At 43.4% G+C, this 15,287-nt stretch overlaps 13 non-coding genes across 13 annotated transcripts; 9 read left to right on the forward strand and 4 right to left on the reverse strand.

Annotated features, from left to right (window-relative positions):
- The first annotated feature begins 2,754 nt into the window (after positions 1–2,754).
- On the forward strand, positions 2,755–2,826 carry TRNAT-UGU (transfer RNA threonine (anticodon UGU)). The gene has a single exon. It is a non-coding gene; the product is annotated as a tRNA-Thr (tRNA).
- A 1,162-nt stretch (positions 2,827–3,988) lies between these two features.
- Positions 3,989–4,083, reverse strand: TRNAI-UAU (transfer RNA isoleucine (anticodon UAU)). The gene is made up of 2 exons: positions 4,046–4,083; positions 3,989–4,024 (listed from the first exon to the last, which is right to left on the reverse strand). It is a non-coding gene; the product is annotated as a tRNA-Ile (tRNA).
- A 413-nt stretch (positions 4,084–4,496) lies between these two features.
- TRNAS-GCU (transfer RNA serine (anticodon GCU)) lies at positions 4,497–4,578 on the forward strand. Its single transcript has one exon. It is a non-coding gene; the product is annotated as a tRNA-Ser (tRNA).
- A 589-nt stretch (positions 4,579–5,167) lies between these two features.
- Positions 5,168–5,239, forward strand: TRNAT-UGU (transfer RNA threonine (anticodon UGU)). The gene has a single exon. It is a non-coding gene; the product is annotated as a tRNA-Thr (tRNA).
- A 1,162-nt stretch (positions 5,240–6,401) lies between these two features.
- Positions 6,402–6,496, reverse strand: TRNAI-UAU (transfer RNA isoleucine (anticodon UAU)). Its single transcript has 2 exons — positions 6,459–6,496; positions 6,402–6,437 (listed from the first exon to the last, which is right to left on the reverse strand). It is a non-coding gene; the product is annotated as a tRNA-Ile (tRNA).
- A 413-nt stretch (positions 6,497–6,909) lies between these two features.
- Positions 6,910–6,991, forward strand: TRNAS-GCU (transfer RNA serine (anticodon GCU)). Its single transcript has one exon. It is a non-coding gene; the product is annotated as a tRNA-Ser (tRNA).
- Positions 6,992–7,580: 589 nt separating this feature from the next.
- On the forward strand, positions 7,581–7,652 carry TRNAT-UGU (transfer RNA threonine (anticodon UGU)). The gene has a single exon. It is a non-coding gene; the product is annotated as a tRNA-Thr (tRNA).
- A 1,162-nt stretch (positions 7,653–8,814) lies between these two features.
- TRNAI-UAU (transfer RNA isoleucine (anticodon UAU)) lies at positions 8,815–8,909 on the reverse strand. The gene is made up of 2 exons: positions 8,872–8,909; positions 8,815–8,850 (listed from the first exon to the last, which is right to left on the reverse strand). It is a non-coding gene; the product is annotated as a tRNA-Ile (tRNA).
- Positions 8,910–9,322: 413 nt separating this feature from the next.
- TRNAS-GCU (transfer RNA serine (anticodon GCU)) lies at positions 9,323–9,404 on the forward strand. The gene has a single exon. It is a non-coding gene; the product is annotated as a tRNA-Ser (tRNA).
- Positions 9,405–11,239: 1,835 nt separating this feature from the next.
- Positions 11,240–11,334, reverse strand: TRNAI-UAU (transfer RNA isoleucine (anticodon UAU)). The gene is made up of 2 exons: positions 11,297–11,334; positions 11,240–11,275 (listed from the first exon to the last, which is right to left on the reverse strand). It is a non-coding gene; the product is annotated as a tRNA-Ile (tRNA).
- A 413-nt stretch (positions 11,335–11,747) lies between these two features.
- On the forward strand, positions 11,748–11,829 carry TRNAS-GCU (transfer RNA serine (anticodon GCU)). The gene has a single exon. It is a non-coding gene; the product is annotated as a tRNA-Ser (tRNA).
- Positions 11,830–12,418: 589 nt separating this feature from the next.
- Positions 12,419–12,490, forward strand: TRNAT-UGU (transfer RNA threonine (anticodon UGU)). Its single transcript has one exon. It is a non-coding gene; the product is annotated as a tRNA-Thr (tRNA).
- Positions 12,491–14,146: 1,656 nt separating this feature from the next.
- TRNAS-GCU (transfer RNA serine (anticodon GCU)) lies at positions 14,147–14,228 on the forward strand. The gene has a single exon. It is a non-coding gene; the product is annotated as a tRNA-Ser (tRNA).
- The last annotated feature ends 1,059 nt before the right edge of the window (positions 14,229–15,287 follow it).

Below are 15,287 nucleotides of genomic sequence, written 5' to 3' on the forward strand. Positions count from 1 at the left end.
GAGGCGCCCCAGGTCCGCAAACATGGTAGATTGCAACCCCGGCGGAACGTACACTGATACAAAAACGACCACTCTGCCCTCCATTCTACCCACCAAGACAGTGTAACGTCCCCTCTCATCATGGCGCACCTCATCAATATCCAATGGGAGCGAGTTCTTAATCATGATGCCCACCCCCCGCGAGCCCGAGGTGAAGCCCGAATGGGCCACCAAGCGATAGCCTCTCCGATTCATGGCATGAAAGGAATTACCTATAAGGTGTGTCTCCTGCAGGAAGACCACATCTGGCGAAATTCGTTTCAGATACTGCAGGACCACACCACGCTTAATCCTATCCCCCAGTCCGTTAACGTTCCATGATAACACAGTCAGATCCCTACCCCCCATCATACATGGAAGCCATCAATCGTCCCCCAAAGAGCATCTCAAAAACAACAATACAGTAAAGGGTTCGCCTTGCGGTGCAAACAAACAACACTCCACCCCCACCCACCCATCCCAACAGAACTCCCCCCTCCCTGCACCCCTGCATGAGCCCAGACAGCCCCCCCAAAGTGCAGTGTGCCTGTCGCCCCATAGACGAAAAACTAACTAGTCCCCCAGAGGAGGAGGGAAAGCCCCCAATGGACCCCGTACGACCTCCATAGGAGGGGAACATACACAATCAGTGAATGGTAACCGAAATGTTGTCCAGAGCAAGGCCTACTATTCACCCCTCAGTTCTGATCCGGCGAGCCCTCCCCGCCAACCGCACCCCCCCCACCCCCCCGGCCCCGATCCCCAGGCAGAGTATCCAACCAGTCCCCAGCCGCCTCGGGACGATCAAAAAAGTGCGTGCGACCGTCCACCTCCACCCTCAGCTTAGCTGGAAAAAGCATTGAGTACTTAAGGTTCAGGTCCCGTAGGCGACGTTTAACTCCGAGAAAACTCAGTCTCTGCTTTTGGACCATCGGAGTAAAGTCAGGGTAGAAATTCACGTCCATATTATCGAGCTTGACCGGTCCCTGTAGCCTGGAAGTCTGCAGGATAGCGTCTCTGTCTCGAAAGTTAAAAATCCGGGCAAAGAGAGGCCGCGGCGGGGCTCCGACCTTAGGTCTTCCTCCGGGGACCCTGTGAGCACGTTCCACCGCAAAAAGTTTACTCAGCCCCCGGGGCTGGAGATGGGTGAGGATCAGGTCTTCCACAAACAAATCTGCCGCCTCCTCCTCCCGTCCCTCCGGCACCCCGACAATACGAACGTTGTTCCTCCGGGCCCGACCCTCGGCGTCCTCCAATCGACGGTCCATCAGGGCGCTCGCCTGTCCAAGCCGGTGCACCTCCTTTTGAAGGGCCGCCACGTCTGTAGTGAGACTCGAGGTGGTGTGGGCCAGGGAATCGACCCGGTCATTCGTTTTAGACAAGTCGGCTCTCACCAGGCCCACTTCCACCAGGGCCGAGTCTATCTTCTGCGCCAGAGTATCAAAGCGCTGGTCCACCGAGGCCTTCATCTCGGCAATGGCGCCTATGACGTCCCGGAGGGTCAGATCCGCAGGCTGAGCAGACGCCTCGGCCGGGCCCGCGGGGGATGTACGCTGTGCCTCTGGGGATCCCTTCTGGAGGGTGTAGCGGTCCATACTGTTTGACTGATGTGCCGGGCCACGGCGGGTCGATTTCACCTTTGCCCGGTCGCCATCTTGCTTTGTGGACATGTCGCACTCCCAAGATCGTGCCAATCTCCTCGAAAGGGCCGATAAACCAGTTCACGGGTTCCGGGGGGGTGACCACTGGACCGCAGGACAACTCACAGCCGGCGGGTCAGCCGGGCACCGGGACAAGGCCACACCACCGCACCCCGCTCCGCAACCCTACCTCGCTTGAGGGCAAGGAGGGCGCAAAAGCGAAAGTGAAAGCGCGGGGAACGCAAGTCGCCCAGCCCTGCCCGCCGCTGTTGTTCGCTTTGTCCCCGGATCGCCCCACAACTCCAATCCGGGGGGCCGGCGCGGAGAAGGCCGCAATCTTCGATCGGTGCTCCCACCAGTGTCCGGGGTCCGATTCGAAAACAGAGAACGGGTGCCGCCTCAGCTCGGGTACACAGACACAGTCCCCTCATCAACGACAGGATATAATCAGGATTAATTCAGGAGGTCGCGGAGGTCCTCGGGAGCTTCGCACCTACGCGGCCATCTTGGTTGCGCGCTAGGCTCCTCCTCCTGCCAGCATTTCTTGTAGTATAATTACACTCTCTTTCAAGACAGAGCCAGGATCCGCTAGATGGGATCATCTGACTGTTCCATTTTAACAAATATGTCAAATAAAGTGAAGTATTTTGTGCGTAATAGAAATTTGATCTTTCATGGAGTTTCCAGAGGATTGTCTTTCACTCACTCCTGGCTTATTAACCAGTTTGGATAAATAGATTGATAAGAAAGCAGCTCTTACTCCTAAAGTTTAGGCCGTCTCAAATGAATGACTGTTAACATATGTCTGCCCCACAGAGACAGATCACTTCTAATAAGTGGGTTCTCTATATGTCACTGATTGCAGACATACTAACTAGAGCTATCGGTATGGTCTTGAATGTGAAAACTCTTATTTTCTCATATGAAAATGTAGTTTTTCATACTTCCAAGAAAAGTGCCTTAAGCATGGTCTTCAATGTGTGCGCGCACGTGGACATTCATATGCAACTACGTTTCCATACAGAGTCTCAAAATCATAGATATATTCATACCTCAGTAAGAATACATGTTGCAATTTACATCCTGCGTGCAGACTGGCCTTGTAGCTCAGTGGCAGAGCACTGGTCTTGTAAACCAGGGGTCATGAGTTCAAGCCTCATCAGGGCCTTTTTACATGAGTCTTTCTGTATGTTGTTTTCAAGTCATTCTTCCCTGGAGTCACACCTTGCTTTAGGATTGCTTATTGCTAAGCTTCCCTTTCCTGCTTTCATATTATCAAGAAAATATCATGAAGATCATTGAATTATAAATTATTGCCTCACCCCTTCCGATCGCCTGACGAACGCCTGACAAACGTCATTCTCACCCTGCCGGGCAAAGCCAAATAAGCCATGCATATTTACAGTTCCTTTGAAAGGCAGAGCGAGGACTAGGACCTCTGTTCCGACTGAATCTGAATCCACAGAAAGGATGTTATAAGGCCCTACAAATTTCACCAAGGAGATGTGAAATTCTTCCCCCATAAAATACTTTTTTTCCCAGATACCCCGGCTCTTAGGCAAATGAGGTTACTCCTCAAAACCCCACCCCCACTCACCATAAATATCCTTCTCTCCTGCTGTCCATTCAAATGATACAAGGTATCTTGTACATAGAGAGAAAGGGAGAATAAGCAGACTTGTGCTTCAAAGATTTGGTGACCTTGGATGGGTGGGTTTAATGAAGAAGTGAACCTGGTTTCTGGGAAAGGAGTATCGAGATGAAGATGAGGAAAAGTGAACATGGACCACATTCATAGGTTAGAGAAATACATTTAATAGGTTGAATGGTTTTGAAAAGTGAACTTCGAGCAGTAATTGTTGTTTTTTAAATTGCAAATAAATTAAAAATGAATGTGGGATTGGAGGCACACTCTGAGCAGAAACGCACCATAAGCTGCTATGGTGCAACTCAAGATGGTGAATAGAACCTTTAATATGATGATGCTCTTCTTTTGCTAGTTTTTTCGAGTCACCTTTTATTGTAAGTAGCTGATACAGCATTTTTTGCAGCTCTTCAGTTTATGGTTATCATGTGAGAACACTGTTTTCATCATATTTATTATTCTACAAATGTATTTTTAAATGCACTGATGTGGTGTTTGCATGAAATGCAAGATGGCACATCATGGAATGTTTAAACTGAGCATCGCGTAGGATATGTGATATTTGGCACCCAGAGGAGTAGGACACGTAGATCCTATAAGAAGTAAAGTCTCTCTAGCAAGGGCCGTCCATACTCTGAGTTTAAACTTTACTTTTTGTGAAATGGTTTATGAAAAACAACACGGCTGCTCCAGGTGAGGCTCGAACTCACAACCTCGGCATGGCTCAGTGCAAGTACTGCTGTATAAGTACCGCGCGCTAACCGATTGCGCCACTGGAGCTCTCTCTTTTCACATCTCCCCAGGTGAGCCATCTACAGCTGACCAAGTAGATGACAGACACTGCTCCATCATTCACTGTGCAAGATCGACTCACATGCTAGCATGTTATCATGACTATTAAAAATACAGTCCAAACGGAATAGATTCTATAATTGTCCTATAACATATGCTCTGTCTATTCAAAACCCCATAGAATTATATCTTGACAGTTCTGACAAAGTCTAGGGGAATCTTATGAATATTTGTAATTAGCACATAGTAAGAATTTCCCAAAAATGAAATGTAGGTCCCTAATTGGGGGAAGACGTGGAATGTGAGATCTTGCCTTAGCTGTTTTTTTTCTTTTGTAGGTACAGTGTATTGACACTTCAGTACCTTTTGTGAAGCAAGGTTTCAGATGGGGCTGTAGGGCAGACGAGGTGGCTGAGTGGTTAAGGCGATGGACTGCTAATCCATTGTGCTCTGCACGCGTGGGTTCGAATCCCACCTTCGTCAGAAAGCCATCAGAGTCTCTTTTGATGGCCAGCATTTCTTGTAGTATAATTACACTCTCTTTCAAGACAGAGCCAGGATCCGCTAGATGGGATCATCTGACTGTTCCATTTTAACAAATATGTCAAATAAAGTGAAGTATTTTGTGCGTAATAGAAATTAGATCTTTCATGGAGTTTCCAGAGGATTGCCTTTCACTCACTCCTGGCTTATTAACCAGTTTGGATAAATAGATTGATAAGAAAGCAGCTCTTACTCCTAAAGTTTAGGCCGTCTCAAATGAATGACTGTTAACATATGTCTGCCCCACAGAGACAGATCACTTCTAATAAGTGGGTTCTCTATATGTCACTGATTGCAGACATACTAACTAGAGCTATCGGTATGGTCTTGAATGTGAAAACTCTTATTTTCTCATATGAAAATGTAGTTTTTCATACTTCCAAGAAAAGTGCCTTAAGCATGGTCTTCAATGTGTGCGCGCACGTGGACATTCATATGCAACTACGTTTCCATACAGAGTCTCAAAATCATTGATATATTCATACCTCAGTAAGAATACATGTTGCAATTTACATCCTGCGTGCAGACTGGCCTTGTAGCTCAGTGGCAGAGCACTGGTCTTGTAAACCAGGGGTCATGAGTTCAAGCCTCATCAGGGCCTTTTTACATGAGTCTTTCTGTATGTTGATTTCAAGTCATTCTTCCCTGGAGTCACACCTTGCTTTAGGATTGCTTATTGCCAAGCTTCCCTTTCCTGCTTTCATATTATCAAGAAAATATCATGAAGATCATTGAATTATAAATTATTGCCTCACCCCTTCCGATCGCCTGACGAACGCCAGACCAACGCCATTCTCACCCTGCCGGGCAAAGCCAAATAAGCCATGCATATTTACAGTTCCTTTGAAAGGCAGAGCGAGGACTAGGACCTCTGTTCCGACTGAATCTGCATCCACAGAAAGGATGTTATAAGGCCCTTCAAATTTCACCAAGGAGATGTGAAATTCTTCCCCCATAAAATACTTTTTTTCCCAGATACCCCGGCTCTTAGGCAAATGAGGTTACTCCTCAAAACCCCACCCCCACTCACCATAAATATCCTTCTCTCCTACTGTCCATTCAAATGATACAAGGTATCTTGTACATAGAGAGAAAGGGAGAATAGGCAGACTTGTGCTTCAAAGATTTGGTGACCTTGGATGGGTGGGTTGAATGAAGAAGTGAACCTGGTTTCTGGGAAAGGAGTATCGAGATGAAGATGAGGAAAAGTGAACATGGACCACATTCATAGGTTAGAGAAATACATTTAATAGGTTGAATGGTTTTGAAAAGTGAACTTCGAGCAGTAATTGTTGTTTTTTAAATTGCAAATAAATTAAAAATGAATGTGGGATTGGAGGCACACTCTGAGCAGAAAAGCACCATAAGCTGCTATGGTGCAACTCAAGATGGTGAATAGAACCTTTAATATGATGATGCTCTTCTTTTGCTAGTTTTTTCGAGTCACCTTTTATTGTAAGTAGCTGATACAGCATTTTTTGCAGCTCTTCAGTTTATGGTTATCATGTGAGAACACTGTTTTCATCATATTTATTATTCTACAAATGTATTTTTAAATGCACTGATGTGGTGTTTGCATGAAATGCAAGATGGCACATCATGGAATGTTTAAACTGAGCATCGCGTAGGATATGTGATATTTGGCACCCAGAGGAGTAGGACACGTAGATCCTATTAGAAGTAAAGACTCTCTAGCAAGGGCCGTCCATACTCTGAGTTTAAACTTTACTTTTTGTGAAATGGTTTATGAAAAACAACACGGCTGCTCCAGGTGAGGCTCAAACTCACAACCTCGGCATGGCTCAGTGCAAGTACTGCTGTATAAGTACCGCGCGCTAACCGATTGCGCCACTGGAGCTCTCTCTTTTCACATCTCCCCAGGTGAGCCATCTACAGCTGACCAAGTAGATGACAGACACTGCTCCATCATTCACTGTGCAAGATCGACTCACATGCTAGCATGTTATCATGACTATTAAAAATACAGTCCAAACGGAATAGATTCTATAATTGTCCTATAACATATGCTCTGTCTATTCAAAACCCCATAGAATTATATCTTGACAGTTCTGACAAAGTCTAGGGGAATCTTATGAATATTTGTAATTAGCACATAGTAAGAATTTCCCAAAAATGAAATGTAGGTCCCTAATTGGGGGAAGACGTGGAATGTGAGATCTTGCCTCAGCTGTTTTTTTTCTTTTTTAGGTACAGTATATTGACACTTCAGTACCTTTTGTGAAGCAAGGTTTCAGATGGGGCTGTAGGGCAGACGAGGTGGCCGAGTGGTTAAGGCGATGGACTGCTAATCCATTGTGCTCTGCACGCGTGGGTTCGAATCCCACCTTCGTCAGAAAGCCATCAGAGTCTCTTTTGATGGCCAGCATTTCTTGTAGTATAATTACACTCTCTTTCAAGACAGAGCCAGGATCCGCTAGATGGGATCATCTGACTGTTCCATTTTAACAAATATGTCAAATAAAGTGAAGTATTTTGTGCGTAATAGAAATTAGATCTTTCATGGAGTTTCCAGAGGATTGCCTTTCACTCACTCCTGGCTTATTAACCAGTTTGGATAAATAGATTGATAAGAAAGCAGCTCTTACTCCTAAAGTTTAGGCCGTCTCAAATGAATGACTGTTAACATATGTCTGCCCCACAGAGACAGATCACTTCTAATAAGTGGGTTCTCTATATGTCACTGATTGCAGACATACTAACTAGAGCTATCGGTATGGTCTTGAATGTGAAAACTCTTATTTTCTCATATGAAAATGTAGTTTTTCATACTTCCAAGAAAAGTGCCTTAAGCATGGTCTTCAATGTGTGCGCGCACGTGGACATTCATATGCAACTACGTTTCCATACAGAGTCTCAAAATCATTGATATATTCATACCTCAGTAAGAATACATGTTGCAATTTACATCCTGCGTGCAGACTGGCCTTGTAGCTCAGTGGCAGAGCACTGGTCTTGTAAACCAGGGGTCATGAGTTCAAGCCTCATCAGGGCCTTTTTACATGAGTCTTTCTGTATGTTGTTTTCAAGTCATTCTTCCCTGGAGTCACACCTTGCTTTAGGATTGCTTATTGCCAAGCTTCCCTTTCCTGCTTTCATATTATCAAGAAAATATCATGAAGATCATTGAATTATAAATTATTGCCTCACCCCTTCCGATCGCCTGACGAACGCCAGACCAACGCCATTCTCACCCTGCCGGGCAAAGCCAAATAAGCCATGCATATTTACAGTTCCTTTGAAAGGCAGAGCGAGGACTAGGACCTCTGTTCCGACTGAATCTGCATCCACAGAAAGGATGTTATAAGGCCCTTCAAATTTCACCAAGGAGATGTGAAATTCTTCCCCCATAAAATACTTTTTTTCCCAGATACCCCGGCTCTTAGGCAAATGAGGTTACTCCTCAAAACCCCACCCCCACTCACCATAAATATCCTTCTCTCCTACTGTCCATTCAAATGATACAAGGTATCTTGTACATAGAGAGAAAGGGAGAATAGGCAGACTTGTGCTTCAAAGATTTGGTGACCTTGGATGGGTGGGTTGAATGAAGAAGTGAACCTGGTTTCTGGGAAAGGAGTATCGAGATGAAGATGAGGAAAAGTGAACATGGACCACATTCATAGGTTAGAGAAATACATTTAATAGGTTGAATGGTTTTGAAAAGTGAACTTCGAGCAGTAATTGTTGTTTTTTAAATTGCAAATAAATTAAAAATGAATGTGGGATTGGAGGCACACTCTGAGCAGAAAAGCACCATAAGCTGCTATGGTGCAACTCAAGATGGTGAATAGAACCTTTAATATGATGATGCTCTTCTTTTGCTAGTTTTTTCGAGTCACCTTTTATTGTAAGTAGCTGATACAGCATTTTTTGCAGCTCTTCAGTTTATGGTTATCATGTGAGAACACTGTTTTCATCATATTTATTATTCTACAAATGTATTTTTAAATGCACTGATGTGGTGTTTGCATGAAATGCAAGATGGCACATCATGGAATGTTTAAACTGAGCATCGCGTAGGATATGTGATATTTGGCACCCAGAGGAGTAGGACAAGTAGATCCTATAAGAAGTAAAGACTCTCTAGCAAGGGCCGTCCATACTCTGAGTTTAAACTTTACTTTTTGTGAAATGGTTTATGAAAAACAACACGGCTGCTCCAGGTGAGGCTCAAACTCACAACCTCGGCATGGCTCAGTGCAAGTACTGCTGTATAAGTACCGCGCGCTAACCGATTGCGCCACTGGAGCTCTCTCTTTTCACATCTCCCCAGGTGAGCCATCTACAGCTGACCAAGTAGATGACAGACACTGCTCCATCATTCACTGTGCAAGATCGACTCACATGCTAGCATGTTATCATGACTATTAAAAATACAGTCCAAACGGAATAGATTCTATAATTGTCCTATAACATATGCTCTGTCTATTCAAAACCCCATAGAATTATATCTTGACAGTTCTGACAAAGTCTAGGGGAATCTTATGAATATTTGTAATTAGCACATAGTAAGAATTTCCCAAAAATGAAATGTAGGTCCCTAATTGGGGGAAGACGTGGAATGTGAGATCTTGCCTCAGCTGTTTTTTTTCTTTTTTAGGTACAGTATATTGACACTTCAGTACCTTTTGTGAAGCAAGGTTTCAGATGGGGCTGTAGGGCAGACGAGGTGGCCGAGTGGTTAAGGCGATGGACTGCTAATCCATTGTGCTCTGCACGCGTGGGTTCGAATCCCACCTTCGTCGGAAAGCCATCAGAGTCTCTTTTGATGGCCAGCATTTCTTGTAGTATAATTACACTCTCTTTCAAGACAGAGCCAGGATCCGCTAGATGGGATCATCTGACTGTTCCATTTTAACAAATATGTCAAATAAAGTGAAGTATTTTGTGCGTAATAGAAATTAGATCTTTCATGGAGTTTCCAGAGGATTGCCTTTCACTCACTCCTGGCTTATTAACCAGTTTGGAAAAATAGATTGATAAGAAAGCAGCTCTTACTCCTAAAGTTTAGGCCGTCTCAAATGAATGACTGTTAACATATGTCTGCCCCACAGAGACAGATCACTTCTAATAAGTGGGTTCTCTATATGTCACTGATTGCAGACATACTAACTAGAGCTATCGGTATGGTCTTGAATGTGAAAACTCTTATTTTCTCATATGAAAATGTAGTTTTTCATACTTCCAAGAAAAGTGCCTTAAGCATGGTCTTCAATGTGTGCGCGCACGTGGACATTCATATGCAACTACGTTTCCATACAGAGTCTCAAAATCATAGATATATTCATACCTCAGTAAGAATACATGTTGCAATTTACATCCTGCGTGCAGACTGGCCTTGTAGCTCAGTGGCAGAGCACTGGTCTTGTAAACCAGGGGTCATGAGTTCAAGCTTCCTCAGGGCCTTTTTACATGAGTCTTTCTGTATGTTGTTTTCAAGTCATTCTTCCCTGGAGTCACACCTTGCTTTAGAATTGCTTATTGCCAAGCTTCCCTTTCCTGCTTTCATATTATCAAGAAAATATCATGAAGATCATTGAATTATAAATTATTGCCTCACCCCTTCCGATCGACTGATGAACGCCTGACAAACGCCATTCTCACCCTGCCGGGCAAGCCCTGCCGGGCAAAGCCAAATAAGCCATGCATATTTACAGTTCCTTTGAAAGGCAGAGCGAGGACTAGGACCTCTGTTCCGACTGAATCTGCATCCACAGAAAGGATGTTATAAGGCCCTACAAATTTCACCAAGGAGATGTGAAATTCTTCCCCCATAAAATACTTTTTTCCCCAGATACCCCGGCTCTTAGGCAAATGAGGTTACTCCTCAAAACCCCACCCCCACTCACCATAAATATCCTTCTCTCCTGCTGTCCATTCAAATGATACAAGGTATCTTGTACATAGAGAGAAAGGGAGAATAGGCAGACTTGCTTCAAAGATTTGGTGACCTTGGATGGGTGGGTTGAATGAAGAAGTGAACCTGGTTTCTGGGAAAGGAGTATCGAGATGAAGATGAGGAAAAGTGAACATGGACCACATTCATAGGTTAGAGAAATACATTTAATAGGTTGAATGGTTTTGAAAAGTGAACTTCGAGCAGTAATTGTCGTTTTTTAAATTGCAAAGAAATTAAAAATGAATGTGGGATTGGAGGCACACTCTGAGCAGAAAAGCACCATAAGCTGCTATGGTGCAACTCAAGATGGTGAATAGAACCTTTAATATGATGATGCTCTTCTTTTGCTAGTTTTTTCGAGTCACCTTTTATTGTAAGTAGCTGATACAGCATTTTTTGCAGCTCTTCAGTTTATGGTTATCATGTGAGAACACTGTTTTCATCATATTTATTATTCTACAAATGTATTTTTAAATGCACTGATGTGGTGTTTGCATGAAATGCAAGATGGCACATCATGGAATGTTTAAACTGAGCATCGCGTAGGATATGTGATATTTGGCACCCAGAGGAGTAGGACACGTAGATCCTATAAGAAGTAAAGACTCTCTAGCAAGGGCCGTCCATACTCTGAGTTTAAACTTTACTTTTTGTGAAATGGTTTATGAAAAACAACACGGCTGCTCCAGGTGAGGCTCGAACTCACAACCTCGGCATGGCTCAGTGCAAGTACTGCTGTATAAGTACCGCGCGCTAACCGATTGCGCCACTGGAGCTCTCTCTTTTCACATCTCCCCAGGTGAGCCATCTACAGCTGACCAAGTAGATGACAGACACTGCTCCATCATTCACTGTGCAAGATCGACTCACATGCTAGCATGTTATCATGACTATTAAAAATACAGTCCAAACGGAATAGATTCTATAATTGTCCTATAACATATGCTCTGTCTATTCAAAACCCCATAGAATTATATCTTGACAGTTCTGACAAAGTCTAGGGGAATCTTATGAATATTTGTAATTAGCACATAGTAAGAATTTCCCAAAAATGAAATGTAGGTCCCTAATTGGGGGAAGACGTGGAATGTGAGATCTTGCCTCAGCTGTTTTTTTTCTTTTTTAGGTACAGTATATTGACACTTCAGTACCTTTTGTGAAGCAAGGTTTCAGATGGGGCTGTAGGGCAGACGAGGTGGCCGAGTGGTTAAGGCGATGGACTGCTAATCCATTGTGCTCTGCACGCGTGGGTTCGAATCCCACCTTCGTCGGAAAGCCATCAGAGTCTCTTTTGATGGCCAGCATTTCTTGTAGTATAATTACACTCTCTTTCAAGACAGAGCCAGGATCCGCTAGATGGGATCATCTGACTGTTCCATTTTAACAAATATGTCAAATAAAGTGAAGTATTTTGTGCGTAATAGAAATTAGATCTTTCATGGAGTTTCCAGAGGATTGCCTTTCACTCACTCCTGGCTTATTAACCAGTTTGGATAAATAGATTGATAAGAAAGCAGCTCTTACTCCTAAAGTTTAGGCCGTCTCAAATGAATGACTGTTAACATATGTCTGCCCCACAGAGACAGATCACTTCTAATAAGTGGGTTCTCTATATGTCACTGATTGCAGACATACTAACTAGAGCTATCGGTATGGTCTTGAATGTGAAAACTCTTATTTTCTCATATGAAAATGTAATTTTTCATACTTCCAAGAAAAGTGCCTTAAGCATGGTCTTCAATGTGTGCGCGCACGTGGACATTCATATGCAACTACGTTTCCATACAGAGTCTCAAAATCATAGATATATTCATACCTCAGTAAGAATACATGTTGCAATTTACATCCTGCGTGCAGACTGGCCTTGTAGCTCAGTGGCAGAGCACTGGTCTTGTAAACCAGGGGTCATGAGTTCAAGCCTCATCAGGGCCTTTTTACATGAGTCTTTCTGTATGTTGTTTTCAAGTCATTCTTCCCTGGAGTCACACCTTGCTTTAGGATTGCTTATTGCCAAGCTTCCCTTTCCTGCTTTCATATTATCAAGAAAATATCATGAAGATCATTGAATTATAAATTATTGCCTCACCCCTTCCGATCGCCTGACGAACGCCTGACAAACGCCATTCTCACCCTGCCGGGCAAAGCCAAATAAGCCATGCATATTTACAGTTCCTTTGAAAGGCAGAGCGAGGACTAGGACCTCTGTTCCGACTGAATCTGAATCCACAGAAAGGATGTTATAAGGCCCTACAAATTTCACCAAGGAGATGTGAAATTCTTCCCCCATAAAATACTTTTTTTGCCAGATACCCCGGCTCTTAGGCAAATGAGGTTACTCCTCAAAACCCCACCCCCACTCACCATAAATATCCTTCTCTCCTGCTGTCCATTCAAATGATACAAGGTATCTTGTACATAGAGAGAAAGGGAGAATAGGAAGACTTGTGCTTCAAAGATTTGGTGACCTTGGATGGGTGGGTTTAATGAAGAAGTGAACCTGGTTTCTGGGAAAGGAGTATCGAGATGAAGATGAGGAAAAGTGAACATGGACCACATTCATAGGTTACAGAAATACATTTAATAGGTTGAATGGTTTTGAAAAGTGAACTTCGAGCAGTAATTGTTGTTTTTTAAATTGCAAATAAATTAAAAATGAATGTGGGATTGGAGGCACACTCTGAGCAGAAAAGCACCATAAGCTGCTATGGTGCAACTCAAGATGGTGAATAGAACCTTTAATATGATGATGCTCTTCTTTTGCTAGTTTTTTCGAGTCACCTTTTATTGTAAGTAGCTGATACAGCATTTTTTGCAGCTCTTCAGTTTATGGTTATCATGTGAGAACACTGTTTTCATCATATTTATTATTCTACAAATGTATTTTTAAATGCACTGATGTGGTGTTTGCATGAAATGCAAGATGGCACATCATGGAATGTTTAAACTGAGCATCGCGTAGGATATGTGATATTTGGCACCCAGAGGAGTAGGACACGTAGATCCTATAAGAAGTAAAGACTCTCTAGCAAGGGCCGTCCATACTCTGAGTTTAAACTTTACTTTTTGTGAAATTGTTTATGAAAAACAACACGGCTGCTCCAGGTGAGGCTCGAACTCACAACCTCGGCATGGCTCAGTGCAAGTACTGTGCGCTAACCGATTGCGCCACTGGAGCTCTCTCTTTTCACATCTCCCCAGGTGAGCCATCTACAGCTGACCAAGTAGATGACAGACACTGCTCCATCATTCACTGTGCAAGATCGACTCACATGCTAGCATGTTATCATGACTATTAAAAATACAGTCCAAACGGAATAGATTCTATAATTGTCCTATAACATATGCTCTGTCTATTCAAAACCCCATAGAATTATATCTTGACAGTTCTGACAAAGTCTAGGGGAATCTTATGAATATTTGTAATTAGCACATAGTAAGAATTTCCCAAAAATGAAATGTAGGTCCCTAATTGGGGGAAGACGTGGAATGTGAGATCTTGCCTCAGCTGTTTTTTTTCTTTTTTAGGTACAGTATATTGACACTTCAGTACCTTTTGTGAAGCAAGGTTTCAGATGGGGCTGTAGGGCAGACGAGGTGGCCGAGTGGTTAAGGCGATGGACTGCTAATCCATTGTGCTCTGCACGCGTGGGTTCGAATCCCACCTTCGTCGGAAAGCCATCAGAGTCTCTTTTGATGGCCAGCATTTCTTGTAGTATAATTACACTCTCTTTCAAGACAGAGCCAGGATCCGCTAGATGGGATCATCTGACTGTTCCATTTTAACAAATATGTCAAATAAAGTGAAGTATTTTGTGCGTAATAGAAATTAGATCTTTCATGGAGTTTCCAGAGGATTGCCTTTCACTCACTCCTGGCTTATTAACCAGTTTGGAAAAATAGATTGATAAGAAAGCAGCTCTTACTCCTAAAGTTTAGGCCGTCTCAAATGAATGACTGTTAACATATGTCTGCCCCACAGAGACAGATCACTTCTAATAAGTGGGTTCTCTATATGTCACTGATTGCAGACATACTAACTAGAGCTATCGGTATGGTCTTGAATGTGAAAACTCTTATTTTCTCATATGAAAATGTAGTTTTTCATACTTCCAAGAAAAGTGCCTTAAGCATGGTCTTCAATGTGTGCGCGCACGTGGACATTCATATGCAACTACGTTTCCATACAGAGTCTCAAAATCATAGATATATTCATACCTCAGTAAGAATACATGTTGCAATTTACATCCTGCGTGCAGACTGGCCTTGTAGCTCAGTGGCAGAGCACTGGTCTTGTAAACCAGGGGTCATGAGTTCAAGCTTCCTCAGGGCCTTTTTACATGAGTCTTTCTGTATGTTGTTTTCAAGTCATTCTTCCCTGGAGTCACACCTTGCTTTAGGATTGCTTATTGCCAAGCTTCCCTTTCCTGCTTTCATATTATCAAGAAAATATCATGAAGATCATTGAATTATAAATTATTGCCTCACCCCTTCCGATCGCCTGATGAACGCCTGACAAACGCCATTCTCACCCTGCCGGGCAAGCCCTGCCGGGCAAAGCCAAATAAGCCATGCATATTTACAGTTCCTTTGAAAGGCAGAGCGAGGACTAGGACCTCTGTTCCGACTGAATCTGCATCCACAGAAAGGATGTTATAAGGCCCTACAAATTTCACCAAGGAGATGTGAAATTCTTCCCCCATAAAATACTTTTTTTCCCAGATACCCCGGC

The sequence above is a fragment of the Triturus cristatus genome, chromosome 12, assembly GCF_964204655.1.
Source record: "Triturus cristatus chromosome 12, aTriCri1.1, whole genome shotgun sequence".
NCBI classification, from domain to species: domain Eukaryota; kingdom Metazoa; phylum Chordata; class Amphibia; order Caudata; family Salamandridae; genus Triturus; species Triturus cristatus.